The sequence below is a fragment of the Oratosquilla oratoria genome, unplaced genomic scaffold (assembly GCF_046742065.1).
Source record: "Oratosquilla oratoria isolate Oo_2021 unplaced genomic scaffold, ASM4674206v1 SCAFFOLD101, whole genome shotgun sequence".
Taxonomy (NCBI): domain Eukaryota; kingdom Metazoa; phylum Arthropoda; class Malacostraca; order Stomatopoda; family Squillidae; genus Oratosquilla; species Oratosquilla oratoria.
The window spans coordinates 470,274-485,000 of record NW_027467458.1 but is presented as its reverse complement, the minus strand read 5'-3'; the positions used below and the strand labels follow the sequence as shown (position 1 = coordinate 485,000).

The following is a 14,727-nucleotide window of genomic DNA, read 5'->3' as shown; positions in this document are numbered from 1 at the left end:
CAACTATACCAATGCATTTATTTATGTATTTTAATTGTTATTTACATTGTTATAGTTTTAATTTATTATTAATATGATTTTTTTTTTTTTTTTTTTTTTTTTTTTTTTTTTGCATCCGACCTAGATATGGATCAAAAGGTCTCCTGTCGGCATGCTTTGCCTTTGTAATCCTTTGTAATCCTTTGTAAAGTACCCATTAACACTCAACACGATGCTCCCTCACTTCTCACAGTCCCTCAGTCACTCGCCATCTTCGTCTGTGCTGTCCACCTCCTCTGGCACATCCACTTCCACTTCCTCTCCTATAGCTTCAGGGTCATCCACTTCCTCTTCCTCTTCTGTCACTGGTTGCACAGGCGGTTTATTGAAAAACTCCAGCATGGTGGTCTGGCGGTTTTTCTTTTGAAATTCAGTCTGCATTTGAGTGTAGCAGAAAAGTGTGTCCATACACTTTCTTGTGATTGTGGTGCTTCGTTCAACATTGGGGTCGTGTTCTTCCAGCATGGCAAAACCTTCTTTTATTTTTCCTAATGCTTCACTGATAACAGTGGCAGTGAGCGTCCGTCCTCCCTCAGCCTTGTCTGCCGCTGCCGTCGCTTCTGCTTCTTCTCTTTCCCTCTTGTTCTCTTCTTCGATGTCCAGCAGGTCTTCATTGCTCAATTCTTGTCTGTGTGACTGAAGCAGTTGATCAATGTCCTCTTCCTCCACTTCATCAAGGCCTAAATCCTGGGCATAGTTGATTGTGTCCTTGTTTGCCTTCGAAACGATGTCGTCCACATTGAAGTCTTCGAAGGAATGAACAAACTGAGGACACAGTTTTTTCCAAACACCATTCAGACATTTCGTTGGCACTTCATCCCAGGACTGCTTGATAAAGGTTACAGCATCTTTTATTGTAAAATTCTTCCAGAAATCTCGCAGCGTCTTGTTCATCTCGTTCGTTTTCTTTACTGCAGCAGCCATCGTAGACCTCAGGTAGTAGGACTTGAAGGTTTGAATCAGCCCCTGGTCACAGGGCTGCAGCAGAGAAGTCGTGTTGGGAGGCAGAAAGGCCAGCTTGATGTTGTTGCTGAGATTTTCAAGACTGGCTGGATGACTGGGAGCATTGTCTACCAGCAACAAGATCTTGAAGGGGATGCCTTCCTTGTTGCAGTAGGCTTTCAGCTCACTGTGCAACTTGTTCTTGTAGTAGTCACTGAATATTTTCCCAGTCATCCAGCCCTTCTTGTTGGCGTACCAATGGACTGGCAGGAAAGCCCGGTCATATCCCTGAAACACACAAATTATCCGAGAATTAAGGTGTGGCCACGCTCCTTTTTCTTAACAAAGAAAACGTATAAGCCAGTCGCTTGCATCACAAACCTAAGTATTTTTAATGTCACTTGTGTACACTTAACAAACCCTGATTAATTAACGGTATTAAATATTTTATTATTTAACACAATCAATAACAATAACAACATAAGAACTGTAGAATAAATAAATAAATATTAAATAAACCCATCTTACCTTAAGGGCTCTGGGGTTCTGAGAGTGATAGATGAGGACAGGCTTCAGCCTGCAGTCCCCCTCAGCGTTGGCCCCCAGCAGCAGCGTCAGGCGGTCCTTGGACGCCTTAAAACCAGGCGCCGTCTTCTCCTCCTGTGCGATGTACGTCCTCGCTGGCATCTTCTTCCAGTAAAGGCCAGTCTCGTCTACATTGAACACTTGCTTGGATGAGTATTGTCCTTCTTCCAGGGTCTTCTTAAGCATCTCTGGGAATTTCCTGGCCGATTCTGTGTCTGCTGATGCTGCTTCTCCGGTCATTTTGATGTTATGAAACCCGTGTCTTAGCTTAAATTTTGCAAACCAACCAGAACTTGCTTGGAAGGATGTATTTGGCCCGTCATTTCCTTCGATGTCATTAATGAGGCTTTTAGCTTTTTCCTGAATGATGGCCAAACTAACAGGAATGCTGTTCTTGTTCTGGTGTTGAATCCAATTCGCCAGCATTTTTTCCATCCTCTCCATGGCCGACGATCTGCTGTAGGCTACCCTCTGCAATGTCCTAGACGAACCTGCTTCCACAGTTGCTCGTATTTTTGCAGCATTGTCTCGGACGCGCCGCAGTGTGCTCTCCCCCAATCCCAAGGCATGGGATATGATCGAAGTTTTTTGTCCTTGGTCATACCGGCTCAAAATTTCCATTTTCTTAGCCAGAGTGAGTGACTTGCGCTGCATTTTCTTAGCTGGAGGGCCGCTGCTGGTTCCAGGAGAAGATGAAGGACGTTTTGGGGGCCATTTTGACGAATGAGTAAACTGGCTGGACTGTATGTGACTGTAAACACACGAGAGGGCTGTAAACATTGAACTGGGAGCAGGAGCGGCCGCATGTCGGTAGTCAGCGGAACTACGCATCTGCCGCACTGTTTGAAATGTGGTTGGGGCAAATCGCACATTTTTGATTAGTTATAATATTTTTAATGTTGCATCTTAGCGAATTTGCACAAAAAGAACACGCACAAAACGAGAACTACCTGCATATATATATATATATATAATATATATATATATATAATATATATATATATATATATATATATATAATATAATATATATATATAATAGTATATATATATAATATATATATATAATATAGTATATATATAGTATATATATATATAATATATATATTTATATATAATATATACATACATATACCAAGGCTTTTTCCCCCTTACAAGGGAGGTAGCCAAAAAGGGAAAGGCATAAAAACACTCCCACCCATTTCATCCCTAGATACACTCCACACCCCTCCCACCCTCCCTCTCATCTGAGCACCTCCTGGATGACGGGTCATCCCTGCACCCTGCCCACCGCCCTGGGTCAGAAGCAGTGTCGCAAGACACAGTACATCCACAGCAAGGCGGCTTCATTTAATCGGCGACCCCCCCTCTCCGTCCCCCTCTGCATATAAGGCTAGGACGGGGAGAAATCCCTTCGGGCTGTGTCAAAATTTACTCACACATACTACCCCGGCTCCCCCCCCCCCGCCTATTCCTCCTCATGCAGTCACAACATCATCCATATACAACCATTCTCCACTCACCTCTGTCTTCCGTCCTCTCCCTTCCTTCCTCAACAGACATTCCCCTCTTCCCCAAAGCCCCCTTCACCCCATCCATCCACCTCATCCTAGGACGTCCCCTCATGTTCACTCCCTCCACATCTGCCTTCCATACCACTTTTACTAGTCTTTCTTCACTCATTCTTTCCATGTGTCCAAACCATCCTAATATTCTTTCATCAACCCTATCTCCCAAATCCTTTTTCACCCCTGTTCTCCTCCTCACCTCCTCATTTCTCACTCTATCCAGCCTAGTAACCCCCACCATACTTCTCAGACACCTCATCTCAAACACATTCAAACTCCTTCTCTCTTCTTCTCTTATATTCCACGTTTCTGCCCCATACAGTGCTGTTGGCACAATCACTCCTTCATACAGTCTCCTCTTCGCATCCATTCCCAAATGTCTATTCCTCATTACACTCTTTAAACCACCAAGGCATTTACTCGCTTCTCTCAATCTACATTCTACCTCCACCTTCACTCCACCTTTTCCTGCTACACTTGCACCCAAGTATCTAAAACTATCCACTTCCTCCAGTCGCTCTCCCTTAATAGTCACTTCCAGTCTACTGCCACTTTCACCCCTTGTACATCTCATCACCTTACTTTTACCCACATTTATCTTTAGCTTTCTTCTATCACATACTCTCCCAAACTCTGCCACCAGCTTCCTCAATCCCTCCTCTGACCCTGCCACAAGCGCAGTGTCGTCCGCAAACAACAGCTGGCTCACCTCCCACTTTTCTCCATTTTCTTTAACCATCTCCAATCCCTGACCCACTACCCTAGCATTCACCTCTCGCACCAACCCATCCATGTATAAGTTGAACAGCCAGGGCGACATAACGCATCCTTGACGAAGTCCCACCTTTACTTCAAACAACTCACTCTCTCCATTTCTAATCCTGACACAAGCTCTACTACTCTCATAAAAACTCTTGACAGCTCCCAAAAGCTTTCCTCCTATCCCATAAATCTGCATAACCTCCCACAGTGCCTTTCTGTCTACCCTATCATAAGCCTTTTCCAGATCCATAAAAGCCCAAAAAACATCCTTCCCCTTTCCTATAGCTTTCTCACATATCTGTCTTACCACAAAGATCTGATCTACACAACCTCTACCTGTCCTAAATCCACACTGTTCCTCACCAATTACTCCTTCTGTTCCTCTCCTAATCCTCTCAATTAAGATCCTCCCATAAGCCTTCCCTACTACACTTAACAGGCTAATCCCTCTGAAACTACTACATTCACACTTGTCCCCTTTTCCCTTGTAAAGAGGAACTATACAGGCACTTCTCCAGTCCTCCGGTACTCTACCCTCTCTCCAGCAAACATGAAATAACCTCACCAACCAGTCCACCATCACTGAACCTCCCTTTTTCAGACATTCTGCATGGCATCCATCCAGACCATATATAATGTATATATATATATATATACATACATATATATTATATATATATATATATAATATATATATATATATATAATATATATAGTATATATATAATATAGTATAATATATATATAGTATATATATATAATATATATATATATATTATATAATATATATATATAATATATATATAGTATATATATAGAATATATATATATATAATATATATATATAGTATATATATATTATATATATATATAATATATATATAGTATATATATATTATATATATATATAATATATATATAGTATATATATATATATATATATATATATATAATATATACATACATACATATACCAAGGCTTTTTCCCCCTTCCAAGGGAGGTAGCCAAAAAGGGAAAGGCATAAAATCACTCCCACCCATTTCATCCCTAAATACACTCCACACCCCTCCCACCCTCCCTCTCATCTGAGCACCTCCTGGATGACGGGTCATCCCTGCACCTTGCCCACCGCCCTGGGTCAGAAGCAGTGTCGCAAGACACAGCACATCCACAGCAAGGCCGCTTCATTTAATCGGCGACCCCCCCCTCTCCGTCCCACCTTGCATATAAGGAAAGGACGGGGAGAAATCCCTTCGGGCTGCGTCAAAATTTGCTCACACATACTACCCCACCCCCCACCCACCCCGCCCATTCCTCCTCATGCAGTCACAACATCATCCATATACAACCATTCTCCACTCACCTCTGTCTTCCGTCCTCTCCCTTCCTTCCTCAATAGACATTCCCCTCTTCCCCAAAGCCCCCTTCACCCCATCCATCCACCTCATCCTAGGACATCCCCTCATGTTCACGCCCTCCACATCTGCCTTCCATACATTTTTTACTAGTCTTTCTTCACTCATTCTTTCCATGTGTCCAAACCATCCTAATATTCTTTCATCAACCCTATCTCCTAGCTCCTTTTTCACCCCTGTTCTCCTCCTCACCTCCTCATTTCTCACTCTATCCAGCCTAGTAACCCACACCATACTTCTCAGACACCTCATCTCAAACACATTCAAACCCCTCTCTTCTTCTCTTATGTTCCACGTTTCTGCCCCATACAGTGCTGTTGGCACAATCACTCCTTCATACAGTCTCCTCTTCGCATCCATTCCTAAATGTCTATTCCTCATTACACTCTTTAATCCACCAAGGCATTTACTTGCTTCTCTCAATCTACATTCTACCTCCACCTTCACTCCACCTTTTCCTGCTACACTTGCACTCAAGTATCTAAAACTATCCACCTCCTCCAGTCGCTCTCCCTTAATGTTCACTTCCAGTCTACTGCCACTTTCACCCCTTGTACATCTCATCACCTTACTTTTACCCACATTTATCTTTAGCTTTCTTCTATCACATACTCTCCCAAACTCTGCCACCAGCTTCCTCAATCCCTCTTCTGATCCTGCCACAAGCGCAGTGTCGTCCGCAAACAACAGCTGGCTTACCTCCCACTTTTCTCCATTTTCTTTAACCATCTCCAATCCCTGACCCACAACCCTTGCATTCACCTCTCGCACCACCCCATCCATGTATAAGTTGAACAGCCAGGGCGACATAACGCATCCTTGACGAAGTCTCACCTTTACCTCAAACCACTCACTCTCTCCATTTCTAATCCTGACACAAGCTCTACTACTCTCATAAAAAGTCTTGACAGCTCCCAGAAGCTTTCCTCCTATCCCATAAATCTGCATAACCTCCCACAGTGCCTTTCTGTCTACCCTATCATAAGCCTTTTCCAGATCCATAAAAGCCCAAAAAACATCCTTCCCCTTTCCTATAGCTTTCTCACATATCTTACCACAAAGATCTGGGGCCGTATACACAAAACTTGTTAGCGCTAACAAATAGCTGTTAAGGGTAACAAATTCCTGTTAAGGCTAACATTTAGCTGTTAAGCACTAACAGTGATACAGAAAACTTGTTAGGGCCTTAAAAGTACTGTTAAGATAAAAGTGCTGAGGAGGACTATTAAGCTCTTAACAAGTTCCTGTTAGTAGAGAAGATGGCAGAGCAACAACAACAAATACAAAGACGACGGCGAGTATATCGACAGCGACGGGATATATTTAACGAGTACAATGACGACGAACTCATCAAACGCTTCAGGATGAACCGTGCTGGTATAATAACAGTGGCTGATTTAGTGAGGGACAAACTTCAATCCCAAACAGAACGGAATCGACCATTGAGTCCTGAGACGAAGGTGGCAATTACCCTAAGATATTTAGCCACAGGTAAAATGCAGCAGTGCAGCAGTGACGACTTTGGGATCTCGCAAGCAACAATCAGCCGTGTTATTACTCAGACAATTGATGCACTGTCAGAACCAGATATTGTAACTCAATTTGTAAAATTCCCATTGACTCGCCAAGAAGTGCAAGTGAAACAAGCAGAGTTCATGGAAGACTATAGATTTCCCGGTGTTGTGGGTACGATAGATGGCACACACATTAGAATTGTGGCTCCCAGTGTCGATGAATATTTATATGTAAATAGAAAACGATACCACAGCATCAACGTGCAAGTCGTATTCGATGCCAAGTACAGGATACTTGATGTTTTGGCAAGGTGGCCTGGCTCAGTACATGACGCCAGGATATTGGACGAGTCTGGCTTGAAGGCACTTTTTGAGCAAAATTATGTCCCAGCTGGATGCTACCTTCTAGGAGACAGTGGCTATCCTTGCAAGGAGTGGTTGCTGACGCCATATCTAAACCCCCTGGCTGGCGTTCAGACAAACTATAACAAGTAAGTTAAAATCATGCGTCTTATGCTAACATAGTACAGTTTATTTTAAAGGCGGTATTGTCCTCTCTAGTTAAGGTAATAGTCATTACTTAATGTGATAATAACCAAAATACCAACATAGTATAGAATTCCTCTTCAGTACAGATTTCCTCTTCAACACTATGCAGCTTATAGATGCTACTGTATATATTGCAATACCTCACCTTATGATGGTTAACAATTATTGCAGAGCACACAAGAGGACGCGTTGTGTAGTAGAGAGGGGGCTTGGGCAGCTCAAGCGAAGGTTCCACGTACTTCATGGTGAAGTACGATTGTCTCCAGAGAAGACATGCAAAATCGTCTATGTCTGTGCCCTGCTCCATAACATGTGCAAACAGTTTAACATTCCACTGCCTATCAACGAGGAAAATGAACTGTTCGACGATGCAACTGAAAGAGACGTAGGTGCAGATGAAGAAGAGCCAGGTGAAGCAAATATACCTCCTAATCCTGGTAGACCAGCTGGCCGTAACGGACATCCATTTCGAGATTACATTGCCAATCTTCATTTCAGGTATGTACTACTTACCCTTATAAATTTTTCTGAATGTACTGTATTGTATACTGTACAATACAGTATACTGTATACATTACAATATACATACATACATATACCAAGGCTTTCTCCCCCTTACAAGGAGGATAGCCTAAAAGAAAGGCATAAAATCATTCCCACCCATTCCATCCCTGAATACACTCCACACCCCTCCACCCTCCCTCTTATCTTAGCACCTCCTGGATGACGGGTCATCCCTGCACCTTATCCACTGCCCTGGGTCAGAAGCAGTGTTGCAAGATACAGCACATCCACAGCAAGGCCGCTTCATTAAATCGGCGACCCCCCCTCTCCGTCCCCCCATTTCATAAAATGAGAGGACGGGGAGAAATCCCTTCGGGCTGCGTCAAATTTTGCTCACACATACTACCTCACCCCCTATCCCCCCGCCCATTCCACCTCATGCAATCACAACATCATCCATGTACAACCATTCTCCATTCACCCCTGTCTTCTGTCCTCTCCCGTCCTTCCTCAACAGACATTGCCCTCTTCCCCAAAGCCCCCTTCACCCCATCCATCCACCTCCTAGGACGTCCCCTCATGTTCATCTGCCTTCCACACCTCTTTTACTCGTCTTTCTTCACTCATTCTTTCCATGTGTCCAAACCATCCTAATATTCTTTTATCAACCCTATCTCCCAGCTCCTTTTCCACCCCTGTTCTCTTCACCTCCTCATTTCTCACTCTAGCCTAGTAACCCCCATCATACTTCTCAGACACGTCATCTCAAACACATTCAAACTCCTTCTCTCTTCTTCTCTTATGTTCCATGTTTCTGCCACATACAGTGCTGTTGGCTCAATCACTCCTTCATACAGTCTCCTCTTAGCATCCATTCCCAAGTGTCTATTCCTCATTACACTTTTTCATCCACCAAGGCATTTACTCGCTTCTCTCAATCTACATTCTACCTCCACTTTCACTCCACCTTTCCCTGCCACATTTGCACCCAAGTATCTAAAACTATCCACTTCCTCCAGTCGCTCTCCCTTAATGCTCACTTCCAGTCTACTGCCACTTTCACCCCTTGTACATCTCATCACCTTACTTTTACCTGCATTTATCTTTAGCTTTCTTCTATCACATACTCTCCCAAACTCTGCCACCAACTTCCTCAATCCCTCCTCCGATCCTGCCACAAGCGCAGTGTCGTCCGCAAACAACAGCTGGCTCACCTCCCACTTTTCTCCATTTTCCTTAACCATCTCCAATTCCCTGACCCACTACCCTTGCATTTACCTCTCGCACCACCCCATCCATATAATATATGTTCACTAAATTAATAAATGTTTAAGTACAGTACACTACGTAGTGTACTTAATTACCCTTGCTCAGAGATGTACTGTGCATAAATATTTGTGATTTGTGCTAGTCTTATTTTCTAAACTATACTAAATTTTTGTACATTATTCTATATTGCAGTAGACCAGTGGCTGAGTGAGGTATCATGAAGGTGTGATTGCTGTTGCAGTGCTCTCTCTCTACTACCAAGTTTTCATTCCACTTATATTCAAAAGTGAAAGATGAAATTAATTGAAACAAATACAGTTTATAAAATATAATTTGTATTTTCATTCCACTTGTAGTCAAAAGTGAAAGATAAAATTAATTGAAACAAATACAGTTTATAAAATAATATGATTTGTATTTTTTCCTTTAATAAAGATTGTCCATCCCATAATGAAATAATATATTTTTATTTCCTCAACATAAATTTATACTGTACAAATAATGAAACCAATACAATTCACTTATTAATTTTTCATAGTTTTTGCTGTCAATGACTGGTAATATTCAATTTCAGCTCTTATTAATTTTTGTTTAAGTTCAATATTTCCCTTCAGTGCTGACAATTTTATTTTCCTTTTCTCAATTTTTAACCTTTCCTTTTCAAGTTTTAATTTCCGTTTTTCAGCTTTGTACTGTTCATACTCAGCACTGACACTTGAACACTTTTTTAGTTTTGGTGTTGATGTACTTTCTTGGGCCGTAGAGGTTTCGGGTTCAATTATATTACATTCTACAAAGGACCCATCCTCCAAGAGTTCAAAGTGCTGGGCATTGTGGCAAGATTGTTGTGGTTGGGGCTGGACTAGGACACTTTGCCAATGAAGCTGAGGGAGTTCACTCTCATCCTCTACTTGTTGCTGGGGTGGTTCTTCTCCGAACTCTTCAGTGTCTTCCTTCTGTTCCTGGGTCTGCAGCTTCCTAAAACCATCGCATAAATTTACCACAATTAAAAACGTGCAACTAATTTAATCTCACAAGGAGAAGTGTGCATATCAACAAAATTCCTTGCTGAAGGATGAACTATCTGATAAAATTATATCAATGCAAATGTTAAGCCAAAATTGTGGTACACTATACAATAGAAAGTCCAATACAGTACACAGGACAAAAAAAAAATACAAGAATCTTACCTCAACGTAAAGCAGAGATCATTCTGAACGACACCTATCACAGTAGCATTCTTCTCCCCTAATAGTTCTTCAACTTTCATGTCTACTGCGTCTAGTGGAGGAGCTTTGGGGCCACCAGCACCTTCAAGAATATTAAATCATATCTTAGCACAGTACTGTAAAGCTGTAAATATACAATATCACTACACATTACAGTACAATATTTGTATGTATGACTAAGTTTGCAATAAATTTCACTGCTACAGTACTTGCAACACATCTTTGTTAGATAATATGCATGTTATTAATACTGTGAGAAAGAACACTCAAATGCTAAATTTCTACATTAATGAAAGTAATTGTGACAAATTGATTGCGGTGAATAAGCAATAGGAATAACGTGAAAGCTATTGTTTGCGGACGACACTGCGCTTGTGGCAGGGTCAGAGGAGGGATTGAGGAAGCTGGTGGCAGAGTTTGGGAGAGTATGTGATAGAAGAAAGCTAAAGATAAATGTGGGTAAAAGTAAGGTGATGAGATGTACAAGGGGTGAAAGTGGCAGTAGACTGGAAGTGAACATTAAGGGAGAGCGACTGGAGGAAGTGGATAGTTTTAGATACTTGGGTGCAAGTGTAGCAGGAAAAGGTGGAGTGAAGGTGGAGGTAGAATGTAGATTGAGAGAAGCGAGTAAATGCCTTGGTGGTTTAAAGAGTGTAATGAGAAATAGACATTTTGGGAATGGATGCGAAGAGGAGACTGTATGAAGGAGTGATTGTGCCAACAGCACTGTATGGGGCAGAAACGTGGAACATAAGAGAAGAAGAGAGAAGGAGTTTGAATGTGTTTGAGATGAGGTGTCTGAGAAGTATGGTGGGGGTTACTAGGCTAGATAGAGTGAGAAATGAGGAGGTGAGGAGGAGAACAGGGGTGAAAAAGGATTTGGGAGAGAGGGTTGATGAAAGAATATTAGGATGGTTTGGACACATGGAAAGAATGAGTGAAGAAAGACTAGTAAAAGAGGTATGGAAGGCAGATGTGGAGTGAGTGAACATGAGGGGACGTCCTAGGATGAGGTGGATGGACGGGGTGAAGGGGGCTTTGGGGAAGAGGGGAATGTCTGTTGAGGAAGGAAGGGAGAGGACGGAAGACAGAGGTGAGTGGAGAATGGTTGTATATGGATGATGTTGTGACTGCATGAGGAGGAATGGGCGGGGGGGTGGGGGGTGGGGTAGTATGTGTGAGTAAATTTTGACGCAGCCGAAGGGATTTCTCCCCGTCCTCTCCTTATATGCAAAGGGGGACGGAGAGGGGGGGTCGCCGATTAAATGAAGCGGCCTTGCTGTGGATGTACTGTGTCTTGCGACACTGCTTCTGACCCAGGGCGGTGGGCAGGGTTCAGGGATGACCCGTCATCCAGGAGGTGCTCAGATGAGAGGAAGGGTGGGAGGGGTGTGGAGTGTATTTAGGGATGAAATGGGTGGGAGTGTTTTTATGCCTTTCCCTTTGTGGCTACCTCCCTTGGAAGGGGGAAAAAGCCTTGGTATATGTATGTATGTATGTATTTCACTTATGTTAACTTCTTAAAATTGAAGAATATACAGTAGTAAGTTAACCTTACCTGATTGGTTATATTCAGCCTTTATTGCCGAAATTTTCTTCCTCGATTTTGAGAGGACAGAAAACCATTTGGTTTCGACTTCTTCTATTGTCCGCTTAGTCAATGGATTTGATCCATTAATGGCATCAGTTATGCTTTGCCATGCCTCCCTCTTGTCCTTGTGGCTTAAACTTGGCTTGAATCGCCCATTTATGATTATCTTTTTCTCCATAATTACGTTGACCAAGAGGAGTGTTTCCTCTTGTGACCAGTTTGGCTTCCTTTTCTTTTTCTGTAATTCTTCTCCCATGTCTATAGCCTCTGAAATAATTCTTGAGTCTTCTGTCGGAAGATTTGTCTGTGGCGCGCTGCCTGTACAATGCGCATTCGTCCAAAAATATCTGTCGTTGGTTAATAAGTACTCCTAAAAAACCATACATACGATATCTATGTGCTATTATGATACTCTATTAATATATTCTGAACAACTGTATTAATAACGCTGTTTTATGTGTGCAATTTTTAATAATACGTCCATTTACATGTTCATAAGCTGCTAACTTCAGCGCTGTTTAGCGGTACTTGACAAACAACTGTTTGCTAGCTAACAGTTGTTAGTTAAGCATTGGTGTATAACTTTTAGTGGTTTTCTGTTAGCTAGCAGAGATTGTTAAGGCTAACAAAAAAGTTTTGTGTATACGGCCCCAGATCTACACAACCTCTACCTGTCCTAAATCCACACTGTTCCTCACCAATTACTCCTTCTGATCCTCTACTAATCCTCTCAATCAAGATCCTCCCATAAGCCTTCCCAACTACACTTAACAAGCTAATCCCTCTGAAACTACTACAGTCACACTTGTCCCCTTTTCCCTTGTAAAGGGCAACTATACAAGCACTCCTCCAGTCCTCCGGCACTCTAGCCTCTCTCCAGCAAACATTAAATAACCTCACCAGCCAGTCCACCATCACTGTACCTCCCTTTTTCAGACATTCTGCATGGCATCCATCCAGACAAGGTGCCTTACCTGCTTTCATCATCTTTACAACTGCCTTCACCTCATCCTTCCTTACTTCTCCATTTTCCTCACTCATCACTCTCATTTTCTTCGCATTTCCCACTGCAACTATCTTTCCCTCCCTATCCTCCTTCACATTTAGCAACTCTCTAAAAAATTCTGCCCATCTTCCCCTTACTGCCATCTCTTCCATTATCATCTCTCCATCTGTACCTATTACCTTTTCTTCCCTACTTGATTCGCCTCCTCTTCCTCTCTTAATTTCTTTCCAAAACATCTTTTTATTACTTTCAAAAATTTCTGTCATACTCTTACCCCATTTCACATCTGCTCTCCTCTTTGCAACCTTTACCTTTTGCTTTACTTCTCTTTTCTTTTCTTTATACCTCTCATATGACTCCCTCGTCCTCTTTTGTAACCAATCTGTGAATGCTCGCTTCTTCTCTTCTACAACCATCTTTGTTTCCTCATCCCACCATTCACTACCCTTTCTTCTATTTCCCCCTGTCCTTCTTGTTCCACACACCATCCTTGCACACTTTATGACTCCCTCCTTGAACCATCCCCATTCCTCCTCCACACCCATCTCTACTCCATCCTTTACTCCCTCCCACTCCTTCAGCTTTTCCGTACTCCTTCTCCTTTTCCTTTTCATTCAAGGAGTTCACTCTAAGAACCTCCCTACCTTTTGTCCCTTTCCTCTTTCTCCATCTATCCTACACTCTCAACTTACCTTATATATATATATATATATATATATATATATATAATATATATATATATATAATATATATTTAAATATAATATATATAATTATATAATATATAAACATATAATATATATATACATATATTATAAATATTATAATATATATATATTATAATATATATTATAATATATATATATTATATATTATATAATATACATATATATTATTATATAATACATATATTATATATATATTATATAATTATATATATATAATTATATTATATATAATATATATTATATAATATATATATATTATATAATATATATATTATATATATATGTATATATTATATATATATATACCGGTATATATAATTATATTATACAATTATATATATATATATATATATAAATATAGTGCTCGAAGCCTGGGGAAGTCACTCACAGCTACTTACCACCATAGAGTATGACGGAAGGCAGACAGCACGATTGCCAGTATTCTTTTGGCAACTGCTGCCTATATCATCGGGAATTATTGGACAAGACCCGAAGAACGACCAGAGGAACCACCTTTGGCACCGATGGCACAAGCAGAAGAAGAGCTAGAAGAACGACGTGGTGCCGGGAATGGCTGGCGAGGAGATCCATACATGGAGATTACAGCTGATACAAGAACTACACCAAGAAGACCATATGGGGTACAAGAACTTCGTCCGAATCGAACCAGGATTGTTTGCAGAGATGGTTGACCGCATTTCTCCAATGCTCACCAACGAGAATGAGAAGTCCTCTAACAGTGGGATTGAAATTGGCTGTCATCCTCCGCTTCCTGGCATGTGGGGACTCCTATACAAGTCTGCAATTTAGTTTCCGAGTCTCCAAGAGTGCGATTTGCATATTTTTCCCTAAAGTGCGCAAAGCCATCATCGACACCTACAAACATGAAGTCCTGAAATGCCCCAAAACTCCCGAGGAGTGGAAGACGGTCGCCGAAGTATTCGCGAAGAAGTGGAACTACCATAATTGTGGAGGAGCACTTGATGGAAAGCATGTCCCTATAAAGAAACCCAAGAAAGGAGGATCA

At 41.6% G+C, this 14,727-nt stretch overlaps 1 pseudogene; it reads right to left on the bottom strand.

The window, feature by feature from the left end:
• Nucleotides 1-9,663: 9,663 nt before the first annotated feature.
• LOC143022478 (uncharacterized) lies at nucleotides 9,664-12,762 on the bottom strand (annotated as a pseudogene).
• Between the last annotated feature and the right edge of the window lie 1,965 nt (nucleotides 12,763-14,727).